At 46.2% G+C, this 25,220-nt stretch overlaps 1 protein-coding gene across 1 annotated transcript in view; it reads left to right on the top strand.

Annotated features, from left to right (window-relative positions):
* Positions 1-25,220, top strand: part of LOC147668419 (serine/threonine-protein kinase H2-like) — a 126,961-nt gene that overhangs the window by 8,447 nt on the left and 93,294 nt on the right. The gene's annotated exons all lie outside the window — the stretch shown is intronic.

Here is a 25,220-nt window from a genome sequence, read left to right as displayed (position 1 = left end):
AAAATATGAGGACCAGAAACTCGAACCTGACACTATTACAGGAGAAGCCTCGCCCCCATAGATCAGCTAAGAGACAGAAGGCGAAACTATTCTACCCCCCAAGAATAGGTGGCTTTCATCCAGGAACCAGGTATTAGAGACGAGGATCAAACAGGAGCGACTAGTGCAACCCCGACGTTGCCGGAATTCCCAATGGAACTCCCAGCTTCGACATTAGCAGCACCAACAGAGTCCCTCAGTCCATCAAAGTCGATAGCTGTTAAGTCCCGCCTCAGTGCAAAAGAAACGCCCACAAGGCCTGCTGGAAACAGGGACATAAGAGCCTTTTTTAGCCCCAAAGCACACACACTAGCGGAATCCAGCCCAACCTCGACCTCTTCACCTCCCACCAAGTCAACAGATGACGGGGAGATTCTAAGCCCTACAGCCCCCCGGGCACTCGGCATCCCACTCTCGCCAAAAGTTATTACTCTCTATGGCGGAGGACCCCTTAAACCTGTGACACCAAAAGAGGTCCCACCCCGGCCGCCAGCTTGGACCCATCAAAGCCTGGTGAACTCTCAGCTGAGCTCCACTCCAAACGGCGCGCCCTTGCCCGACGTGCCTAATAGCTTACATGCAGATAATGAAGGAAGAACACCATCATCACCCGGCATTTCACAAACCCAGTCTCCGAACTTAACAAGATCAATCTCTCCGGACCACGTTAAAATGGCTCAGTCCCCAACTTCCGCGAGTAGAGACGCGGACAATGGGGAGAAGTCCCCATTGATCACAAACCATCTAGCGATGATCAACGAGGCGCTTATTTCAATGGCAGGTGCAGCACTTATGCACGCGGACAAGCTCGGCGCTCAAATTAACATCCTACAAATCGCCACGGGTCTGATCTCAGGGATAGATTCAAAACTGGACCACCTGAACTCCCTGATTTGCAGAGCACAGGACAGTACTTACCTAAAGTCAGACTTATGTGGTTGTAGCCCAATTCTGCTCAGCCTAGAAAAACTACCAAACATCATGACTACACTAATTGAGGATCTCAAGAACGAAGTAGGCAGGAACCAGAACTTACCCGCACAGGACACCGCCCTAGCATCCTCAAAAACACAAGGTACCGCAAATTCCCAAACTAGCAGTATAGAAACTCCTGGAGGGGAGAGGATCGCGGGTTCGGTACCTTCAGTGACAACCCACGCAAGTGGATCAACTGCCATCCTGACTCATACCAACAATAAAGACTCACATCACACCTTTAAACTGGCCAGTCCAGAACTTCAAAAACTATCCAGGAAAAATAAGAAAAAATTAAGAAAACTCAACAAAAAGAGTAAAAACCAATCACACTTCACCAATCCAATTCGGCAATGGCTCCTGCCCGTCAATGGGAGATCCGGTCACATCGAGACGCAGAAAGTGACCCAGCCGGCAGTCATAACTACGACAACGGGGAAATTTGAGTCATCTGCGGAAGCCTTCCATTCCACTAATTTGGCAATCGACCAGAGCATGCTGGCTCATCTTACACCCTCCCAGCCAGCCCGGGCATTGAAACTACAAAATCAAACGCTCCACTCGCAAGGACAATGCGATGGGGAAGCAAATCAAGTCTCCCTAAGTGACCGAGAGTCTTGCCCAACAAGTTATCAGCCCTCTGTTCACATAAAGTCCACATTAAGCGGAGTGATTTCAGCGCCATCAGCCGCTAATAAATCATCAGTGACCAACGTAAAGGCGGAAACCCCTCAGTGTGCTCCCCAAGGCACTCTTGGCCTTAAACCCGAGCAGGCTGGGGACTGGTCACTTCACATCAGACCAGTTAGCCCTCCCCTTGTGGTAGCATCTCAACAAACAATTGAGCCAATAAATTAGGCATTCATCAATTTGCCCAGGGCGGGACAGCCATCACTCACTAGCATTCAGGATAAAACCTGCAAGGACGCGAATGCTGACAATAACCCAGCTCAAACAACATCTCAGGAGCGGAAAATAATGTTGTACCCTGAATATACCTCACAGGGTAAGTGGGACATCCTCAACCGTGGCAACTTCTTAACACTCTGCGCAAACATCCCAGGTTTGGAAGGGATACAAACTACAGACATTGAGACCATTTCCTTCCTTCCGCCGGATCCGGAGGAGAAAAATGAAACTACGGAGCTAACTTTCTCCAGCTCAAACCTGGTTGAGGCCCTGAAGAGACAACACACTTTACTGGAAAGTTGGAGCATAAAAATAAAGCCCCATCAGGTGCAAAAATATCCATCAATCTTAAAAACTCACTATCCGCCCTTCGGCCCGGAAAATCAGGAACAGCCTATGGGGGGGGGAACATACCAGTAGCGGTGGGTGACATTTCAAAGTGGTGGGGCGGCAAGTGGTCTGCGAAGTTAAGTACAGCCCAATAGCAATCAACGTATTGGCGTTGCCACAACTGCCTCTCCCTCCCTCTGTGTCACTCCATCCCTCACTCCCTCCCTCCCTCTGTGTCACTCCATCCCTGTGTGTCACCCCCTCCCTCTGTGTCACCCCCTCCTTCTGTGTCACACCCTCCCTCTGTGTCACTCCCTCCCTCTGTGTCACCCCCTCCCTCTGTGTCACTCCCTCCCTCTGTGTCACCCCCTCCTTCTCTGTCACCCCCTCCTTCTGTGTCACTCACTCCTTCTGTGTCACCCCCTCCCTCTGTGTCACTCCCTCCCACGTTCTGTCCCCGCTTCCCTCACTTCCTCCTACTGTCCTTCACCTCACACGTTTCTCTTCCACCCACCTATCTCTTCTCCCTTGCTTGGGTCACTCTTTCCCTCAACCCTCCCCTCCTATGTTTCACATGCTCTTCCTCTTCCTTCGTGCCTGCCCTCCCCTCTCAGCAGTGACCTAGCTTCTCTCCTCACCCCCCTCTCTCTCTCTCTCTCTCTCTCTCCCTTTCTCTTACATTCTCTTATCTTCTCTCAGGGCTGTCTTCTCTCTTCTCGTCCCCTTCTCTGCACGTTGCCCCTGTCTCCCTTTCTGCGTCTCGTTCTCTCCGTCCACGCTCTTATCTCGTTTTCCTCCCTCGGCCCCCTCCACTTCAGTCCCGCCTCTCGCTCTCTCTCTCGATGTGAAAGAGCTGCTACTTAAAAAAAACACTGCACCAACATCACAGTAAGTTGATAGCACCGCAATAGGAAAAACAGTGCTGCTGCTTAAGTGTTGTTCGAAAGCAAAATGTTGCATATTTTACGCGAAACAAAATAGTGTTTCTAATTTTGGATCTGATATAGAAATTTCTACCTGTGACACTGAAGTGGACGCATCTTCACACCATTGCACACACAATTTCACAGGTTTCCATGACACGGATTCGGTGACTGTGGGCAGATGGAGAGGCGATCACTGTTTGTTTCAGCTGTAACCGGAATCGGGCACTGCCGGCGCCAACGACCAGTCCTCCTTGGCTTACGACGAGACGAATGCTGCCGCCGGGCCAACCCCACGCGCGGCATCCAATGGGATGCCGCTTGCAGGTGGACCAGCCAATCCTGGGGCTGCAGCAGCGCCAGGATTGGCTAGGGGGTCACATTTGCTGCTCGCCCTTTCGCCCTTAGGAAACCCGGGCTACAGCAGCACTGTGAAGCACCCCAGGGTCCCACTGGGGAACTTACAGTGCGCATGCTTGAAAAAGTTGAAAACTTTCTCAAGCATGCGTACTGTAAGTTCCCCAGCGGGACTGCGCACTACGGCCTGCTGCAGCCTGAGTGTGTGGACTGTCACTCAAGCTGCAGCAGGCCACCCCCCTGCGCAATTTTTAAGATTCGGCCGGCGGCCGCGATGCGTCCATGGTGGCTGGTGGGGCTCCGCCCCTACGCCCCAATGGATGCACCGCTGCTGGAACATACGTTTGAACGCTTTCTCTGACCACGCCCCCCAGGCGGCGTCAATTCTTCAGGGGTCCAAAGGCAGCACGAGCAAAGGTTTAACTAACGGAACCCCGATCAAGATAACAACAAACTTGAGTTAAGGCAAACGCTTGTGCATAACAAGGGGGTGTGTGAGTAAAGACTGGTCCTGGTTGGCGCCAGCATTAAACCCCAGCTCCTAACACGCACTGTCTTGGAGATACGGGCCGCTTTCCCCAGCACATGACTAATGGGCAAGTGAAACACATAAACCAACCCGTTACCATCAAGACCCTGAAAATAATGACCTGGAATGTCGCAGGATTCAAAACATTGTTACAAAACCATGCTGCAGTGACTTCCTGGAAGAAGCAGATATTATCTTCATACAAGAATCATGGGCAATCAATCCTCTTTCACTAAGAGGATATGCAGAATACGGCAAATCTGCAACTAAGACCAATATACTCGGAAGACCATCAGGGGGGATGTGTGTCTACATTAAGCACTCTAGGAAATAAATAACCTGCCCAACATGCTCCAGGCGGGTATTTTGAAAGGCTCCCTTACGACTAACGGAACCTCTTCTATTCTGGTGATTAACATCCACCATAACCCGCACGGATCTACAGCCGATTTATCCTTACTAATAAACCATCTAGAGGCCCTGTTACTACAATTCCCGGCATTGGATTGCATCATACTCGGTGACCTCAATATCCACAATATAGGGGTTACACCCCCACAAAGTCACCAATCTGGGGCCACCAAGGCTCTGAACGCCCTATTAAAATCCTACAAACTGGCGACAGCACATTCTGTCCATTTAAAGAACAGGCCAGAGGCCTTTGTCGCTCCCACGTATAACAACCAGACCACGATTGATTACATCATCTTAAGTGACAACCTGCAACCTTTGATGTCGGATTACTCTGTTCACCAACGCAGTGACAGCGACCACGCCGCCTTAATAATTACACTGATTTTGACAACAAACACACGCCATAAGCTACAACACATTGGGGCCGCAAACGGCGAGGAACTGATGAAGTTACCTAGAAGAATTAAATGGGGGCAGGCAGCAACCATCACGTTCAACAATTGGACAGACTCATGGGTAGGCTGGCCGCCGGGTGACCACATAAATGGCGCTATAGTAACATGGGACGGAATCACCGGGACCCTAGCGGTAACACTCCGAGGGGACACAGCAAGGGTAACCCGTTGGCACCCACTATCTACACTCGGATTCAACCGGGCAATCAAAGAAAGCGCCAAATATCTGAATAAAAAACAAAAAGCACACCGGAAAAATGGCACAGCCTCAAACAAAAAACAGCTACAAGAGGCCACAAGAAGCCATTCGAAGAATGTGTGGGCAGCAAAACGCAAACACTGCGAAGCTCAATGGCTGAAAATCTTTGACTTGCTGAGTCTTGGGAAATCGCAAGAATTTTGGAGCTATATAAGTAAGCTCGGACGAGGTCCAAATCACAGAGAAAACTCCCTTGAGGCCCCCACTTGGGTTGCCCACGTAAAAACTCTATACAATCAAGATCATGTTGCCCTTCAATTCAAGAATGAATTTAAACCAAGAGAAGAGCCAGATTCCAGCCTTCACAGGAAGGCGCCGCCTGGCAAATTACTTGTGTCCAAAATTAAAACAAAAATCAGAAACAACGGCGCCCCGGGCCCCAACGGCCTCCCAGGTCTATTGTTTAAAGCGAACATAGAATTCTGGGCCGAAAACTTGACCCATCTATACGCCGAATGCTGGCTCTTGGGTGATGTGCCAGACTCCTGGAGAGGCTGGCACTTACACCCAATCCATAAGAAAGGGCCTAAATCAGACCCGTCCAACTATCGATTGATAGCCCTCCTGGACATCAAGGGCAAAGCCTATGCCAGTGCCATCTTGACAGATCTCGCAGACTGGGCAAGTGAAGAAGCTCTCCTGCCCCTCAGTCAAACCGGATTCAGAGCCGGGTCCTCCACCGTAGACAACATCACTGCCCTTTCTTACCTGGCCCACCAAGCTCGGTTGCGTAAGAGTCTCCCCTTATTCGCCTGCTTTATTGACTACTCTGCAGCGTTCGATGAGGTAGACTGTGCTATCCTATGGAGAAAGCTGGCCCAATGGAACATCAATCCGACCCTATTAAGAGCAATCCAATCGTTGTATCAAAAAACGTGGGTCCGAATTAAACTCTCAAGCGATTTTGCATCTGAGAAAATTAACACGGATCGAGGGTTAAAACAGGGGTGCGTTCTAGTTCAATCTATATACAGCAGACATGGAGATAGCTTGTCCGGGGCAGCCCTAGCCACTCCAAGGATTCATGCAATATGCTGATGAACTAGTACTTCTGGATCATACCAAGTTTGACTTGCAAAAGGCGCTGACCGCCCTGGCAACTTACAATGATAAGAACCGGTTGGTAGCTAACTCCTCCTCATCAAAGATAGTAATTTTTTGCCATTATCCAAACAAAAAACTAGCCAAATGGAGGCTTGGCCATCTGACTTTGGAAAGCACACCGCAATACACTTACTTGGGTGTCTGCTATCACGAGTCGGGGCGTTCTGGTGCCCATCTAAAGAAAATCCAAAGCAAAGGGAAAACTATCACCTATGCGCTCTGCAAACTACAAGCCACTCTACATAGCCCAACGACAATGGCTATCCAAAGAGTACTCGAGGCAAAACTAATGCCAGCCCTCAATTATGCCCAACAAGTGTTCCCGGGTCAACTTAATAAGGAACTGGAAAAAATCAACTGCAGAGCGTATAAGAAATTATTCTTACTACCGAAGTGCACCAGAAACACCCTTGTCCGCCTTTTCGCTCAACCAACAAAAACTGGAAGAGATGGCCGCCCTGTGTAAATATTACTATCTCATAATAGCGGCACAAGACAAGTCGCTGAAGGCAATTCTGAAATACATTTTTACGGAACCCGGGAACCCTTGGTCAACCACCTTCACCATGGCGAAGGAACTCCTCAATCTCACCACTGATCATTTGAACCCTGTGATAGTTAATTATGCAGCAATTAAAAATGCCATATAAAAACAAGTCTGTATCTGTTCCCGGGAAATGGATATGGAGTCACTGGCAAAACGAGGTTTCCATGAGTCCCTATGCTTGCCGCACATAGTGCATAATCCCAAACACCATCTTAAGCAGGCGGTGGGCCGCTCTGCCCTTCACAGGATCTTAGCCTACAGATTACACCCTCTGCCCATTAAAGAACTATACGCTCTCGAACTGACAGGTCGGGGAGTCCCGGAATGCAGACTCTGCAATTACAAACGAGAGTCGCTGGCCCATCTATTACTTTGCTGTCCGGCCTTGCGCGCAGCACGCAACCTTTACCTTAGGCCAATTCTACGACAAATGGGGACACGTACTGCAAAGGAGGCGGTCAATCAACTATACTCATTGACTATAGTAAAGCAAATGGCCTCCTTTGGAAAATTTATCCAACAGACACGGGCCAAGCTGATGGCTACCCAGGGCATAAATGATTAAAGACCTCGCAGTCGTAGGCGGGGCTGCCCTTGCACAGTCACTATTCTTTTGAGCTTGCCAGTGCCCAGGGATTCACTATACAGACTTATCAGCTGACTAACTTGTTGTTTTAAATCTTTTATAATTTTGCACTCTGTTTTTAATGTGTTTTTAATGTAATGGTTTTGAGTAACCAAACAATAAAATTCATTCATTCATTCATTCACAGTAAAAGCTCAACAATTAGGTGCTCAAAAAGCAAAAGATCCGGGCGGCCCATAGTGTCAGAACCCCCTTCTAACAAGCACTCTTACTAATTTGCAAATGTTCAACATTTTTGTTTCAATAGTTTGCATGAGAAAATCAGAGTAATGTCACTGCATTATATCGCAATACGCATCCCTATTCTGCGGAATTAAAAAATCTATCACCTAGCCCCATCAGGACCCTCAGGTTTGTTCATCTTCTGGAAGAAAGGCTTAGACTTGTACTAAAAGACTCAAACTGCCTTGCTAGAGCAAATTCAAGTGTGATATAGAGTCAAAGCCTGCGTGAAATTAATCAGGGAAGGTTCACTTTGGTTTCCAAACTGTTTATTTAGTTCAAATTAGCAGGAGAGATAACTTGTATTCAAAGTTTGTGGTTGGTCTCCAATTGATCTTCCTAACAGGGGACACATTTACAAAGCCATTCAGACTCCATCTATGTTTAGACTGGTTCCATACAACTATACTGCCCAACAGAGCAATTTTAGAGATGTAACGTATTCGTTCCAATGAGGTGTCACTCAGAGTATCATATGTAATGATGGCTTTGAGACAAGAGAGTTTCATAGATTTGCATGTGTCCCGTTGGCTAAGCCCACCTCTGCACTTGTGGATCAGGCATTATCTATGGATGGGTACTTCAGACTGGGCACGGACAAGACCATACGTACAGAACATCTTTAAGTGAGAGACGAATACAACGAGGTCTCAGAGGGGCTTTGCTGAATTGATGTGCAAGAATATCAATAACGGACGCATGCGGAGGGGGGGCAGGTCAGGTAGACTTTTAGCATGGTTGGTACATCGGGAGTCACCTGGCTCCCCCATTACGCAGATAGTCGGCAGGGAAGGGATACTGCTGTATGCACCGAAGGCTATAAACGACGCTTTCCGCACATATTATAAAACCCTTTAAGCCCACCCGGGACACGTTCTGCCATAGGAAGACCTCCTTACGCCTCTGCTGATTAGGATTCTAGATACAAAGTTCCAAAGAGTCCTTGGTGGACCGATGACAATATTAGAGATCTGACTGGCCATCAAAGAAATGGCCTCGGGGAAGATACCTGGCCCGGACGGCCTACCCTTAGAATTCTACTCTGAGTACGCTTCAACGCTGATTCCTAAATTTGAGGCTGTATTTGCAGAGTCCCTGCGACTAGGTTATTTGCCAGTGCCAACTAGAGAGGCACTGGTGATCCCCTTACCTAAATCAAAAACCACTTCAGTCAGCCCAGTGAGCTATCGTCCCTTATCAATGCTGAAAACAGACTTTAAAATATTAAGTACATTATTAACAACAAGACTACTCCTCCACATTCACAAACTTATACACGTAGATCAAGATTGCTTTATACAAACCATATCCACATCAGGGAACCTGCGTTGACTGTTCCATGTCCTCTACCATCCAGACACTCTCCAATACCACTACACTGCACAAAAGAGCAATTTTAGAGCTGTAAGTAATTCCTTGCAATGAGGTGTCACTCAGAGTGCCATATTTAATAATGGCTTTGAGATAAGGGCATATCATAGATCTGCATGTGTCCCGTTGACTCAGCCCACCTCTGTATACTTGTGGATTGTGATTTATCTATGGATAGGTACTTCAGGCTGGGCACAGACAAGACCATACGGACAGAACATCTCGAGGTGAGAGACTAATACAACAAAGTCTCAGAGCGGCTTTACCAAATTGATGTGCGAGAATATCAATAACGGATGCATGCGGAGGGGTGCAGGTCAGGTAGACTTATACCGTGGTCGGTACATCATGAGTCACGGGGCTCCCCCATTACGCAGATAGTCGGCAGGGAAGGGAAACTTCCTTAATACACCAAAGACTATAAACAACGCTTTCCACAACTATTATAAAACCCTTTATGTACACCCTGGGCATTTTCTTCCAGCAACATAGGAAGACTTCCGTACGCCTCTTCTGATGCGGAGTCTAGATCCAAAGTTCCAAAGAGACCTTGGTGGACCAATGACAACATCAGAGATCTGACCGGCCATCAAAGAAATGGCCACGGTGAAGACACCCGGCCCGAATTCTACTCTGAGTACACTTCAACGCTAATTCCTAAACTTGAGGCTGTATTTGCTGAGTCCCTTCGACTAGGATATTTGCCAGTGTCAACTAGAGAGGCACTGGTGATCCCCTTACCTAAATCTAAAACCACTCCAGTCAGCCCAGCAGGCTATCATCCCTTATCAATGCTGAACACAGACTTTATAATGTTAAGTAAAGTATTAGCAACAAGACTACTCCTCCATATGCGGGAACTTATACACGAAGATCAAAATGGCTTTATACCAAACAGATCCATGTGGAACCTGCGTAGACTGGTCCATGGCCTCTACCATCCAGACACTCTCCAATACCCTGAGGCCTTGATCATGTCCATTGACCTGGAAAAAGCATTTGACTCCTTACGGTCTGACTTCTTAGATTCGTCCATGAGACGTATGGGTCTGGGGGAGGGTTGGGCCCGCTGGGTACACCTGCTATATACGAACCTGACAGCCCGGGTCAAGACTGGACGTGTCGTCTCGGCAGCAAATGGGGTTCACTGTGGTACTAGGCAAGGATTCCCACTCTAACTCTGCTATTTGCATTGGCTATTGAACCTCAGACAGTGTATTTCCGGCAAAGAGGGAAAGGACATGGACTGACCGTGGGTGAGAGGGAGCACGTTATTTCCCTCTATGCAGATGACCTGTTGCTCTACTTAAGAAATGTAAACAAAAGTGTGGTACATGCAGTAGCGATACTGGAATAGTTCTTCAAACTTTCAGGACTACGGGTCAATAGGACCAAGACACACTTATTTCCCACCAGAACAGATCTGACCCACCCACTGAACGTACCACAGGATATGGAGTTGTCCCCTAGATCGTTTAGATACCTTGGCATCCAGATATTCCATGCCCTTGACAATCTTAGGGATGGCAATCTGGGCCCAGTAATTAGATCCCTTAAATCTAATATACTGTTTAGGCGGTCCTTAAAGCTACCTGTGATGGCACATATCTCACTCACTAAAATGATTATGCTCCAGAGACTCTTATACTACTTTGTTAACCTTCCGATTACGTTGCCACGTCACTGGTTTAAAGATTTAGACTTGTTGCTTCGAGAGCTGATCTGGGATGGAGGGAGGCACAGGGTCTCATTGGCAGTCATGAGGAGAACACTGGAAAAGAGAGGGCTGGGGGTCCCTGATTTTCAATTGTACTATCTAGCAGCACAACTTCAGTGGCTGGTCCACTAGTTGGGCGGCCAGAACCTTGACCTACTAGGACCAATTGGAAGGTCAACAGATCAGGGTTTATTACTGGTGACACTACTTAACCCAAAATTGAAGATCCCAGCACCAGGGGTATTGTTACGAAAAGCCATACAATGCTGGAGAAGATGTGTGGGGGGAGTTCGCGAAACACATCTTTACACCCCAGACTTACCCCTAGTAGGCGTGCCTCATGGAAATCCTCAGACTCCTTTCACAAGTGCGCAATTAGCCAACTGGACGTCCTCAGGACTGTTGACAGTTGGAGACTGCTTCCAACTACGTGAGCTTCTGCCCTTCAACGAACTGGTGGAGCAGTGGGGACTGCCACCTGGTCAGTTGAATGAATAAACGAAGGAACATTTCTAGAGCGCCTTGTTACCCAGGTGAATCCCAGCGCTAAGATGCCAAGTGAACTAAGAGGAGGTTAATGAAAGAGAAAGGTTTTCAGCAATCTTCTAAACTTAAGATTATCAGGTTCGGAGCGTATGTGGAGAGGAATACTGTTCCAGAGTCTAGATGCATTGTATGTGAACAGTCGGCCTCCACTACGTGCACTTTTAATCTTAGGGACTAGGATTAAACCTTTATTCCCAGACCTAAGGGCTCTGTTAGGAACATACGGTTGAATCCATGGACGAATCAAAGGCGGGCCCTTTCCTACCAATGACTCATGGGTTATACATAGAGCCTTGAATTGAACTCTTTCCTGGACAGGAAGCCAATGCAAGGTAGCGAGGGCGGGCCTTACAGAGGAACGTTTAGGTATGTTCAGCAGCATACGGGCCACACAATTCTGTACTATTTGTATTTTTTTTATGGTAGCCTGGGGGGCTCCTAGGTATCTAGAATTGGCGTAATCAAGCCATGATAATACGAGGGCCTGCACCAGAAGTCGTCTAGCAGCAAACGGGAGCAGGGGGAGTAGCTTTCTAAACATTCTTAGTAAGCCATAACAACTCGCTGCCACTATACGTGATTGCTCTCCGAAATCGAGGTTGCAATCAATCCAGACTCGTAGACTTTTTATTCGTTTTTTTGGGGCAGGGGGGAGACCTAGTCAACTGGGCCATAGGTGATCTACATTTGGGGAGCAGACTTTCCCAGAAGCAAGAGTTCAGTCTTAGGTCCGTTAAGTTTAAAAAAAGAACCACTCATCCAGTCAAAAACTTTGTGCAGGTAGATAGATCCGGGTCTGGTTGGTTGGATTGCTTCAAGGAGATAATGAGTTGTTTGTTGTCGGCATATGCGACGATCTGTTCCCCAAATGGGTGTACTATTTCAGCGAACGAACTCATATAGACATTGAACATCGTGGGCCTTAGGGAAGATCCCTGTGGGACCCCACCAGTCAACGGAATCTGTTTCGAGGAGCATTCCCCTTCAAAGACTGTGTAAACTCTGTTTTGGAGAAAAGGCTGTAGCCATTTTAGTGCCAGTCTGGTCACTCCGGCCTCCCTCAGTCTTTGTATCATTAGCTGGTGAATGGCGGTGTTGAAGGCCGCGCTGAGGTCTAATAAGATAAGGGCAGCGCAGCCTCCATTATCAAGGGTCTTCCTGATTTCCTCTACTGCAGCTAAAATAGCTGTCTCGGTTCTTTGTTGGGGTCTGAATCGAGTCTGCCTAGGATGCAGACGGTTATTGTCTTCCAAGAAGGACGATAGACTCAAATTAATGTATTTTTCTGCTAATTTACTGACTCTTGGTAGTAAGGAGATTGGTCGATAATTTCTCCAATTATCTGGATCAAGGTTAGGCTTCTTTAAGAGTGCTTTCACCTTAGCACATTTCCATTGCGGTGGCACAATCCCCATTTTGAGTGATGTAATAATACAATCAAGAATGGCTGGTGATATCATGCGATAGTCAGAACTTACAAACAACTTTGGCCTGGACAGCAGGGTGAACCAGAAACCCACGCAGTCTTACAGCATTGGTGATGTTGGGATCGGCGCAACATCTGGTAAAATGGCTCTACAGGGCGCAACTAGAAATGGTTGTGGGTTCACTGTCAGGGCTAAGAGACAAATGGGCATCACTGATAGGCAGAGCCCAGATGGAAGCAGAATGGAATTGATTTATTGAGAGCCCTAAGAGTGTCACTAGGAACTCTAGTTTAAAATGTCTACAATTTAGTTATCTATATATGGCATACTTGACCCCACACCGCCTCAGGATTATGCATGGAGGGGATCCCAGGACCTGCAACAGATGTGGGATATCAGATGTGGGATTCACACATATGGCATGGGACTGCCCAAGGCTGAGGAAATACTGGGAGGCGGTCATTGACACAATTAATGGGGCCCTAGAGTGCTCCATCACATGCACAGAAGAGACCCATCTTCCCTCGGCCCAAAACACACAAGGTTGGCAACAGATTCGTAGGACTGGCCCTGATACTAGCACAACGCTGTATAGCCCTATACTTGATGGCCAAGTTCAGTCTCATGACCGCGACATGGGAAAAAGATGTAGACATATGGGCTAGGACAGAAGAGAGGGCATTAAAAAGAGAGGACACTTGTGGACTCCGACACCGTCCAGTAGCAGAACACTGGACTGAAGTGCTCAGGGCATGGAGTTCATATCTCATTGCCAAGACAGACGACACTTAGTCGATCACGAGCTCAGTTGAGAACTGGTGGTACCCACTCCATGCCCAATATATGAGAGTCTGAGCAATAATGCCTGACTCTACAGGCTAGGCTTTGTACGCATGTTATCCCCCAACGCCAACCTTCAACCCCCAACAGCTTCCCCCTCCAGTTCAACAGCATCATACCACTGGCCAACTGACCTACAGGACATTCTTCTGTAAACTGATCTATACATACCCACCGAGTGATATTATGGTTTATTTTTTTATTATTTCATTTGTTTGTATGGAATTGTATTTAATATGAATATATTTTGAATTGGCTTCTTCAATTGTATAGTACAATGACAATATTTCTAAGGTGGGCTTCACGACCATGACTCCCAGAGCATCAAGTTCTGATGAATGATTAAACACGTGAACATGTGTAGTAGTAAAGACACAAAATAAGCCGGACAACACCTGGACGCATTATTAAAAATCCACATCAACACAGGCTGAAATGTAACCAAATAGGTCCAATATATAAGGGATAAAACCAACCAAATTATGGCACTCAATGACTAATTGTTGAATATTTAATTAGATATTGTGTTATTGCAATAATGCTCATTAGATAGATAGTGTGGGATAGAGTTCAAAATATCTCTTGAATCGATTAATACAACCGTACTGTTACCTACTTTAAAACGCCAATAAAAATATTTAAAAAAATATATATGTATGAACGGGTACTACTGTGTAAGCACAAATATACGTATTTTGATTCCACAATCAGCTCTTCATCCAATGGCTACCATCACAGCAATACACAGACTGTATTTGCTGAGCTTTGAATGCAACATAAAACATTAAACGCTGCCGTGCTCAGAAATTACTGCTTTCCCTGACCTGCCAGGGCTCTGGAGATACACAAGAGACCAATCTTTTGTATTTGTGGATTGTCTAACAAAGAAGTGAGACTCCAAAATTATTAGGTTTTAGTCCCACCCCCACCCTGACTGCGTGACCTGCGTGAGTCTAGTAACACGTCATTGCGCACAGCCAGATGGCCTTCACCACGATCTGCCATACGCTTCCTTAACCGCAAAAATGAGCAGCAGATACTGGACTGCAGCACACCAGGGCACAAGTCCTAAAAAAATAAGTGGGTGGACTGACCTAGTTTGGCAGTATGCAAGTGACATCACGGCGCAGCTTCACAGCGCATGACATCACGGCGCACAACAGCACGGCACACGACATACGGCGCACAACATCACACATGGCATCACAGGAATTGACATCATAGAAATGGCATCACAAGCCTCGACTTTAGAGAGAGTGGCTTCACAAGAAATGACATCAGATCTAAAGCCCTCAAATATATGTTTAGCAGGTCTATCATGTGTACGTTTGAGCGGATTGTGAGGACAATAAGCTATGAAAGATATGTGACTTCTACACCTTGCAATCCCCCATTTTTTTATAACACATCCTGTACATTAATTTACAAACGTCTATAATTTATTGTACATGTAAAATACACGTGTTGATGTAAAGTGCTCTGTCACCCTGCATTGGAATGAGTAGGGCTAAACAAGAAAAAATAGTGGTACTTAAAATATTTTAATGCCTCCTCAAGGGTAGTAAGCACTATATTAATTACATTTAGTGTTATGTAAATACTGTGAGAGACCAACACATCTGACATTCTTACAGTGCATGCATATCTAGTAAACAGAGCCTAAACAAAGTGAAAAGCTGCCTCTCTTAAGTATGTGTGAAGTGCTAACCTTTGTTTCCCCTCTACTGCATTTGCTTCTAAGTGTGAGGCTCCTGACAGCTCCCAGCCTGGAGACTTGAACAAAAGGAGGCCTGATGACTCCTCAAATTCTACCTTTGTTATGGGCCCAGCAGGAGTCTAAAAAAAGAAAGCCCTGTCACCGCCTGCATGATGTTGCTTGCAGCAGATGGAAAGCAGACAACATGCAGGTACTGCTGAAAGTGGCCCGGTGTTTGGAATTTACCCCAGGACGAGCTCAGTATATTATTTAGTGGGCCCAAATTCTTGGCAGAGTGGATGGCGTTCACCCGGTGAAAAAAAAAGGTGGACGTCGTCGACCCGCGTGTACCCCCGACTCGTGCCCTGCAGCACAAGGACACATTTCTGCATTATGTCATTATTCTGACCTCATACATTCCTATTATTTAGATTTAGTACCCCATTATGTGTCTGCCATGCTTTGACAAGTCAGGGGTGAGTTACAAAGGTGGAGTGTGCTGCAAAGGTAGCAGTAATAGTGGCAAGAAGACTTTTTTTTTGTTTTGCACTTTTATATGGCGTAAAGTCGACCAAAAGGAATTTGAACGATTTACACGTGGGCCAATTTCATTACTCAAAGTCTTATACATTTTTATATGCATGGGAAGATTAAGGGATCCTGTGCTGCAAAGGTAGCAATAATAGTGGCAAGAAGACTTTTTTTTGTTTTGCAGTTTTATATGGCGTAAAGTCGACCAAAAGGAATTTTAACGCTTTTACACGTGGGCCAATGTCATTACTCAAAGTCTTATACATTTTTATATGCATGGGAAGATTAAGGGATGCTTGGACTCGAACCTGGTTCTCCAGCTTCAAAATTGGTAACTCAGGCAGTAACGCCGCATCCTCTTAGGCTAGTTACTCGCTGTTAACGTCTGCGGTGTCTTTGAGGCTATAGTTTATAGTCCCAGCACGGTCAATTCGGCCATTCAGCCTTGAAAGGTTGATGTGCAAGTGCGTGCTCATTAATAAAGTGGGTAACGGTAAAATCTGTTATTTACAGTACATAGAAACATCCACGACTGGGGTTTTAAATAGTACACCAAAAAACAAATGATTATGTTAAAAAGTAAAGAAGCGGCCACGCATAATTTTCACACCTTCACTTTACATTTTGCATTCTTATCGTAATGGAACACAGAATATGTTGAGAAAGGGAGATTAACTATTATAAATATCTAACAAATGCCCTGGTGCCCCCAGCAAATAGCTGAGGGGGCACCACGAGTCGCTCCACAGGCAGGAGCGAGCAAAAGTGGGAGTTCGTTTTCTGATCTACTTCCAAAGCAGGTCCTGACGTCATCAGGAAAGGGTTACCAACTGGCATGGGTGCAAATTCAGGACGGTCAGTGTAAAAATTGAGGACAAAGGGTCAAAATTCAGGACAAAAATTCAGGACAGAAGGTCAAAATTCAGGACAAAAATTTGAAACAAAACATAAGGTTTACAGACATATCAGAGGAGGTGCCACAATAATATATAAGTAAATAAACAACCAAAATAAATACAAGTCAAAATAAGTTTATATAAAGTTGAGCCAATCGTGCACTTCACAGTTTTTCAGTATGCGAGCAGCTTTGCAAAGCGACATCGGGCCCTTTCTGCAATCAAGATTTGTGCTAGTAACAATACAGATTAATAAATAGTATTTTTTATTTGTTTGTTGAAATCTGTCTTTTAAATGTACAGTGAAAACGCTGTTAGTTATTTTATTTTTATTTTCTCCACATGGCGCCAAGACAAAAGCAGAATGCTTTGCCATAGACAGCCCCATGCAGGAGAAGGCACACCACATGCTGTCAATACAATTGGGCCCATTGTCATTCTAACGTGCTAATCAGCTGCAGTCTCAGAATGACAATGGGCCACACCACAGTGTGCATAAGGTACGGGATGGGCGGCTGCAGGGAGCCTCTACAGATTAAAAGATACGAGCGAAGCGAGAGGCCCGAGTGAAATCTGTTAAACTCACGGGGCCTCTCGCATGGGAAACAGCATTCCTTACTGAAATGTCCTATTTCAATTTTAGTATGATGTCTGTAGGCGTCCGTAATTTGAGATCTCCAAATTACGGACGCATTACAGACATCATACTAAAATGACGGACGGTCCGTGAATTTACGGACGGTTGGTCACTCTACATCAGGAGGTGCCCAGAACAGGACATTTAAGGCGTTGTAAAGCAAGAGATCTGCCTCTTTTCCTCTCTACTGTGCTCCAGCACACTGCATCGCAAGCCACCCACCCCCGGAGTAACACGGAATTGGCAGAATTTCTAGCAGCAGAAAAAGGGGGATACCCCAAACATTTTAACTGAGTTACTGTACTGACCCCCTTGAATGGTGTTGAGTTGTGTAGGCACTGGGCAGGCAGAGGGGGACTGGACCTTTTTGCCCTACCCCGTCCCCGATATGCCTTGAGTTGAACATTTTTGCCAAGTTGCCTGGAGTTTTGGGCGAGATGCCTGAAGTTATTTTGCGTGGGCACTGGGCAGGCGAGAAGGGGGTACTGACTTGCTGGTTGTGCTGCACCTTTCTGATCTCCCGGGATGCTTGGAACTGAACATTTTGAGGGATTTGCCTGGAGACAGGTACCCCGGTAGGGACGGTTCGCTATGCGTTGCCCTGGATGGAAATGAAAAGCGGTTATTGACCATCCCTCGGAGAGATGGAGGTGTAAGTGTGGGTTGCCACTAAGGGATGCTTGCCAATAATCCCCGGGATGCCCTTGGTGCAGTGTTGGGGAAATGGATGAGGAATAGGGCCCTTACTCTGCTTTTTGTGCTGATCTTATGACCGAGAATTTTCATAACTGTAATGTCTGTTTAACTATGGTTCTTAAGTTTTCTTTTCTCACTGAAGCAGTGTTTTAGGAAAGATAAAGTGCTACGCCTTGGTTAAACCACAATTAATGTTGTCTCTCCCCTGTGAGTCTTTGTAGTGGGGGGTGAGGGCAGTGACTTGCACGTTGGGAGTGCACTATGTGGAGGAGATGTGGTCTTGAATCTAAGTGGCAGACTTCAGAGCCAAATGATCTGTTTATGTGTCCCTCTGCAACAGTTGAGCAAATTGTGTGTTCCTGTGCATCTCACCAAATTGCATTTTTTCGCAGGATTTTATTGTTTTCCCAATTTCCAGAGTGCTGGAAAGGGTTTGGTTTGCATTTTGTGCTTTACGTATTTTAACATAAAATATCAAATAATAGGTCTATAAGAATCTTGCGCCCAGGCATTATCTGCCATTTCACTTAACTTGCTATCCATGTCTATAACTTATAATAAGGTGCTACGCTTGCATTGAGTGGGGAGCACTCTGCATAGGTGTGAAACAGACTAAGCATCAGAGGTGCACATTTAGACTTTTGCCTTTTTACTAGATGATAATAATACTGTAAGCATGCAGTGCTGTGCAGGAGGATTGGCTCGAGTTCCGATTACAGGCACTGAGTGCAAAAGCCCTGTTTTTGCACCACAGAAGAGTCCTGAGCAACTCTGTTTCTTTCTGCCACTTGCAGCATCTGTCTCTCAGCGCGTGTCAACAGGCACCTGGCTACCTGCTCTGTCATCGCCCAGGCACAGCATATGCAGGCTGCTCTCTTACAGCTACAGCTGTACCGGATGCACTAGTACCCAGCCAGCAACCTTGTTACTGCTCCCTGCACCATTCGGAGCTGTGGGACATGGAGAGATGGACTTGAAACATATGGAGTGCTACCAGTAAAAGACAAGAATTGGTCTTTATAAGAGCTATTGTCTCTGACAATGTGTTTTTGCCATGTTGTACACCAGTGTGGCTGCCGTTCAGCATGGCTAAATGTTAGTGGCGTTGAGAATGCATTCTGACCGACTCCTTGTTGGAATTGTTTCTAACCGACTCGGTTTCGGTCAGTCCAATCGAACGATTACCATGTTTACGAACACCGTTCGGTCAGACTCCCATTGACTGCAAAGGGAGCCTGTGTTCTGACCGACAATACAGGCTCCCATTGAAGAAAGGGGTAGTGGTAGAAAACCTTGCAACTTGTGGCAGGCACCCCATGGTGCCTGCCACACTGTGCATGGTTATAAAGAGGTGTCCCATGGGTACCCAACTGGAGGCCTCCGGGTGAAGGGCGGCCTGCTAAGGGCCCCCTAAGTCAGTTTCTGACAGCCGTTCCGTGTCCGACAAACTGATTCGGAAACTCGGTCCGAACCCGACATCGTAATGCATCGGTCGGAAACGCTGTCCATAGACATGTCCGATTCGGCTTCGACCGACTTGGAGTCTCTGAATGCCAGTCGGAACCAAGTTTGAAAGACCGAACGGTTAACTTCCATCATAATCGGTTGGTCGGAAATGTTTCAGAGTTGGTTGGAATCAGGGGTTCCGACACGGGTTAGGTAAATCCGAATGCCGTTCGAAGCCTTTTCAACAGACATCATAATTAGGCCCCTAGTTGTGAACCAGAATTAACATTAGCAAACTCTTAGTGCTTAAATCAGCAGAATCACCGTGCACATAGGCGTCTGGCACGCTTTAAGAATCTTGTGCAAGCATGGCAAATTCAAAGTACATTGTTAGTGTAAATCACAGTATAGAGTCACATTTCAATTAATGCGAAATACGTTTGCAAATCTGCTTCCTACGGCGTCTAGCAGCCTTTAAGAGTTTTGTGCAAATATACTAAGTTCCAAAGTGTCCCGGCTTGTGCAAATCATAATACAGAATCACATTTCAATTGATGCAAAATATGCTCACAAATTTGCATCCTATGAAGTCTGGCACTCTTTAAGAGTTTTGTGCAAACATGGCAAATTCAAAGTGTCACTGCTAGTGCAAATCACAGTACAGAATACAATTATGCAAAATAGCAAGTTCCATTGCAGATCTGAAACTGAATTTGAATTTTGATTCGAGGTGTCCATTCTCAGTGCCTATTTCAATAAATATCTTGGTATGATATTACATCAATTGATATCCAGTTGTAGTCAATATTACTGTGCAAAGTAGCAAATTTAAAATGGCAAAGCTCAGTTACTATTTCGGTTAAGTACCAGAGCTCTAGACCTTCTATATGAGTTTCTTTTATTGCAAGTCCAGGTGCTGGATATTACTGTACACATTACCCAGTTCTCTCAGAATACAGTTTGCGTTCAGATTAACAGATTAATTCTCAGTGCCTATTCCAATAAAATGTTGTATTGTGATATTGCACCCCTGACCTCTAACCGTAGTTTATATAGCTGTGCAAAATTGGTAGATTTAAAGTGCCAATACTCAGTGCCAATTTTGGTTGAGTACCAAACCTATAATATGTATTCTTAGATGTCAACTACAGGTCGTAACCTGCAATAGAACTTCATATGGCAGTGCAAAAATAGCACATTACACTGCCAGTGCTCAAAGCCTATTTGAGTAATTCTGGTTAAGTACCTGGTCTTTAATACATATACAAATCTATAATACATATTCTTAGATGTCAACTAAGTGCGCAGCAACCTACCTCAGACTAATAATATTAATAATCCACATTTGTAAAGCTCGAACAATCACCCGTAAGGGTCTCTAGGCGCTTGGGGCCATCGGGAAGATTAAGCAAGCTTTTGCTCAGAGTCACATGGTGCTGGGCTAATCTGCCGCCGGCGCTGGGGATCAAACCGTGATCCCCAGATTCCAACATCAGTCGCCCTGGCCGTGGCGCCACACCCCTCCCAGCTTCCTGTGGGAATGCTGAGCTGAATGCTGAAACAACCGAGGGGCTGCCATCTTGTTGTCACTGGGGCAGTGGAATTTGTACCGCTGGGAAAATAGCTGGTATAACTGGGAATGTTTCTAACCTTGTCCCTGCGGATGGAGCGTCGGTGCGCTGCCGTCATTTGCTGTCCCTCCGTCCTGCTGCTCCTATTGCTGTAAAAAACTACTGTGAGCCCCGTAGTGCTGTGGCGCCAGGTGCCGAACGTTGGTTATCCTGACGCCTGAGGCCAGTATGAGGCCGACGCAGTTTATTGGTCTGCCAGTCTCGGCCAGTGCTTCTGGGTTCGATGCGCAGTAACTGGGTGGGGCATAGACCAACAAAGCACATTTGTTTTCTTGCCCTACGTGTCGTTCTGAAAGCCCTAGGAGCTGACTTTCCTTCTCCCCAGAAAGCGGAATTGAGCAAGTAAGCAGGCAGACTTCAAGGAGATTGCAAAGCTGATAAACTGTGGACACCACCTGAGGATTCCACCCTCACTCACCAACCACTGGTTGGTGAGTGAGGGTGGAAGCAAAGGTAATTAAGGGAGGGTGGCACCACAGAAGTACCAGGTGTCAGGAAGTGGTTCCAACCCTCTGTTGTATGAGATCTATTGGCTTTGTCAATGTCTTTTAGCAGTGCCACCAGTTTGCTGCATGGCCTAGCACACAACTGGTAAAAATGGGGGTCTCTAGTTGGCAGAGGTAGGTACCTTTGTCCAAGTAGGGACCCTTCTTCCTAGTCAGGGCAAGGGATTTACACTCCAAATATAATAACCCCTGCTCACCCCATTGGTAGCTTGGCACGAGCAGTCAGGCTTATCTCAGAGGCAGTGTTTAAAGCATTTGCACATAACCAACAGTGATACAGTGCAAACACTTAAAAAGGACACCACATCAGTTTAGAAAAATAGCCAATATTTTTATATATCCAAAACAAGACCAAAATTCCAAAAAGCAACATACAGTACTTCAAACATATGTACTTTGCAAGAATACTTGAAAAACACACTTCCTTGAAGTCGGTAGCTTCGTCCGGTGCCACAGAGGTGCTGTAAACAACGGAATCCAACAGTTCTGTCTGACTGCTCTGGTCAGGGGTGTCAACAGACTCATAAACAGTACCTTTTGTATTGCGGCCGACACGTTTGTGCGGGCCGGTCTTGGCAATCATAGCGGTTGCGGTGTGAAGCGGTGTGGCGCGGCACGGAGTGCAGTGCCCTCAAGTTGCAATGCAGGCAGCAGCTCAGTGACGGTCGTCCAGTGGCGTCGGTGAGACCAGAGCTGTGGTGCAGAGTGAATGTGGTGCTCGTTGCAGTGCTGACAGATCACAGTGCAGGCGACCGAGCCAGTTGCGGGAAGGAAGCTGTCATTGGTCGGTCCGGACTTCGGTGTGGGACGGGGCAGTGCATCGTGTGACTTACGAGCGGTGCCCCCCAAGCCACGATCCGGTCACCGAGGTCGCGGTCAGCATGCATCGATGATGTCGGTGAGACCGGGCGGCAAAGTGAAGTGAGATGGTGCAAAGTGCGGTACCCACATGTCATGGTGCAAGCAGCGGCTCAATGGCGGCAGCGGTCGCCGGTTATACCAGGGTTCTGGTGCTAGATGCATCGGTGTCCTCTGCGGTGCCTTCAGGACACGGAGCTGGTTGCTTTTCCCCTCTCTGTGTCAACCTAAACAATGGTTCCAGAAGCGGTACCCAGAGGTTTGTGAAGTCTTTGCAATCCCTGAGACTTCAGAACAGGAGGCACGCTCTACTTCAAGCCCTTGGAGATATTCGGCACAAGTAAAGAAAGTTCAGTCCAGTCCTTTCCCTGCGCAAGGCAGAATCAGCAACTGCAGGCCAACCCAACAAAGCAACAACACAGCAAAGGGGCAGGACTCCTCTTGGTAGCTCTTCCAGCTCTTCTTCTTGGTAGGTTCCTTGATTCCAGCGAGTTCTCTGAAGTCTTTTCTCTCCCTGAGACTTCCAACAGGAGGCAAACTCTACTTCAAGCCCTTGGAGAAAACTTTATCAGCAGGGTGATGAAAGTACAATTCAGTTCTTACCCTGCCCAAGACAGAAGCAGCAAGGAGCAGACCAACACAGCAGAGCACACAGCAAAGTGGCAGTCCTCCTGACAGCTTTTCCAGCTCTTCTTTCTTTGTTCAGCAGTAATCTAAAGTTCTAGGGTCTGGGCCCCACTTTTTATAGCACAAATTTCTTTGTTCTCTGGTGGCAGAAAATCTCTTTGCCCAGCCAAAACCAGTTCTGTCCTCTCTGGTGCAGCTTCCTGGCAGAAGGTGGAGACAGCATTGTCCAAGGCAGACACAGCCTATTCAGGTGCAAGGGAAATCTCCTCCCACCACTCTAAATGCAGACCAGGCCTATTCAGGTGATAGTGAAAACTCCTCCCACTACTCTGTATGCAGCCCAGGTCTATTCAGCCCAGTCCTGACTCATTCAGGAAAAGCAGAACACACATCAACACCCCCCTCCAGTGACCGTCTGAGAGAATGCACATCCCCAGCCCCTGTCACTCCAAAGGATACAGTCAATCCACAAACCAGCAGAGGCACACAGGATGGCTAAGCAAGAAAATACCCACTTTCTAAAAGTGGTATTTTCAACAAACAATATAAAATTCATGTTTACTAAAAGATGCATTTTTATATTCTGAGTTCAGGCATACTAAACTCCATGTTTCTATCTTGTCTCAATGGGAGGTTATGCTTATAATATGTTATAAGTAAAACTCCCATTCTTTCCTATGGGACAGATAGCCTTTCCATAGTGAAAAATGCACTGTACATCACTACCAGGACATGTCACACACACCAGAACATGTCCTACCTTTAACATACACAGCACCCTGCCCACAGGGGTATCTTGGGCCTACCTTAGGGGCGACTTATATGTAAGAAAAGGGAAGATAAGGGCCTGGCAAGTGGGTGTACTTGCCAAGTCGACATGGCAGTTATAAATTGCGCTCAGATTCTGCAGTGGAAGCTCTGAGTTACATTTACAGGCTGCTCAAGTGGGTGGCACAATCAGTGCTGCAGACCCACGAGCAGCATTTGATTTACAGTCCCTGTGCACACACAGTGCACTATACTAGGGACTTACCAGTAAATCAAATATGCCAATCACAGAAACACCAATCCATAACATAATTTACCTGGAGAACATATGTACTTTTAGCACTAAATAGCAGTGGTAAAGTGCCAAGAGTCCTAAAACCAACAAAAACAGGCCAGGAAAAAATAGGAGGAAGAAGCAAAAAGTTTGGGGATAACCCTGCAAAAAGGGCCATTTCCAACACCAACCCATCATTTTTATCTGTAGCAGAAAGCAACAATTTCTATTGGAGTTAAAATAGTTAAAATGAGAAATGGGAAATAGGACATCCCTCCCTTATGTATTAGCATTAAACTTGCCATGCTAAACCCACATCGGATGAACTTTTCCTTTTGGAAGAATTTGTGCAGATTCGTTGAATGGTGTGAAAAGTTGTTAATAAACCAAAAATGCCTTTATCTTGCAACGTCTGACCTAACCATACGTACAGAGTGGCTATTGCAGACTCTGTAACTTATATCTTTATGTAATATATGTAATTCTTTGTTATTAAAGCATTACAATGAAATTGTTCAGTGTCTTACCATCTGCAGGACTTTACCAATGCCTTAACTGATGTTTCTTGAAAATATCAGGGATATTAGTAATTAATGTGCTTTAGAAATAGAGGATTAAAGAACGAATCCCAATTTCTATATCGAGCTTCATTGTATGTGTTTTTTAATCCAACCTAGCTGTGGTGAGTAGGGAAAGGGAGAAAAAGTGGTGGGTTGCTTTTTGTTGGAAGTGACACATTTTCTAGGGAAAGTGAGACAATGGATTGCATTTCATCGGGAAAAGTTAGACAATGGATCACATTACACAGGGGAAAGGGAGACAATGGATCACATGTCACAAGGAAAAGTGAGACACTGGATCACATTTCACAGGGAAAAGTGAGATAATGGATCTATGCAAACAAGCTTAGATTATCACCACTTGACATACCCGCTGGTTCTCCTAGAGAGACAAATATATTTTTCACAAGATCGGCTCGTGGGTTAAAAGTATTGCTTTTGAGCACTATTTTCAAATAGGAATGTACTGGCTAATTTTATTGTG

Source organism: Lissotriton vulgaris, unplaced genomic scaffold (genome assembly GCF_964263255.1).
Source record: "Lissotriton vulgaris unplaced genomic scaffold, aLisVul1.2 SCAFFOLD_1540, whole genome shotgun sequence".
In the NCBI taxonomy this organism is placed as follows: Eukaryota; Metazoa; Chordata; class Amphibia; order Caudata; family Salamandridae; genus Lissotriton; species Lissotriton vulgaris.
Note: the sequence above shows the minus strand (reverse complement) of the source record. Positions and strands in the feature narration are given on the sequence as shown.